The 1,098-nt window shown below is 30.0% G+C and overlaps 1 protein-coding gene across 1 annotated transcript in view; it reads left to right on the top strand.

Annotated features, from left to right (window-relative positions):
- The window catches only part of LOC119590642, a gene marked incomplete at its 3' end in the record, with an annotated part of 6,055 nt that overhangs the window by 4,634 nt on the left and 323 nt on the right, over window positions 1-1,098 (top strand).

The raw sequence follows: 1,098 nt of genomic DNA, 5'->3' as shown, positions 1-1,098 counted from the left end.
CATCGTGTATACATGTGCTATATACAACGTAAGCAGGAAAAGAGAAGCTATTTCGGCAAAGGCGAGGACTGCTCGCTTACTCGAACGGATTTTGTTTGCCTCTTTTAATGCGTAGTCAAAATGCAGGCGGTGATCGGAAACGGAAGATAGCATTATAGAAAATATAGCACAAGGGGGGGATTGATATTGTCCCTATATATTATTTATATTTCATGATGATTTCTTTTTCTCTCTCTCTTCAAAATGACAGGTGAATCTCCCGTTGTAATTGTAGTTAGTTATTTTGCTTTCCAGTAATAGGATGTAATTGTTATATATTATATATGATAAATTGCATAACAAGAATTGAATTAGAGTGGAAAGTGAATATGCAATTATTTTATCTTTTCGCAGATTTTATTTCATATACGGAATATTTTTTTATTATAATTATTCTTGGGTAGTCAGATTAATGTACTGAACATATTTAAAGCTGGTTACAAATAAATGACTATTATATGAATAGATAGATAGATGTATGAAATATAAAATTTGAGAGGTAAGATATTTTATTACTTTATTTTCTGTTGTTAAGATTAAGGTTTTTAAAGGAATATAGATAGACGGACAGTGAATGGTTTCCAGTTATGTTTGTTCTGAATAAACTGCTTAAGATTCCATATAATACTAAATGACATAGGCTACTATTCTGAATAATATGTATACTGCATAATTAACACATTATTTTAGTAATATCAGTAATCATGTGGTAATTAGGATATCTGATTATGTATATAATTTCAGTAAAGGGAAGACAGTGGCTAGAAATATATATTTTCTCCAGTCGCCAGTAATAAAGTTCTATGCACTTGTTATATGACATTTATATGTTAGCCGGATTGGCAATAGCTGATTACAAATAAAGTTCATAAAATTGAATCGACATTCGAAAAAATAATGTTTGGTAGAAAATGAAAAAAAAGTCTCAGGGAAGAATATCAGTAACTATTTTAGTGAAACAGGAAAGAGGAAAAAACATTAAAACTTTAATAATAATGCATCCTGAAAATGTGGATAGTAGGAGTGAACGTGTTCCTTAGCATGAACGATTATTGGGAT

Source organism: Penaeus monodon, chromosome 27 (genome assembly GCF_015228065.2).
Source record: "Penaeus monodon isolate SGIC_2016 chromosome 27, NSTDA_Pmon_1, whole genome shotgun sequence".
Taxonomy (NCBI): domain Eukaryota; kingdom Metazoa; phylum Arthropoda; class Malacostraca; order Decapoda; family Penaeidae; genus Penaeus; species Penaeus monodon.
The sequence above is the reverse complement of the archived record's forward strand: the minus strand, read 5'-3'. Positions and strand labels throughout refer to the sequence as shown.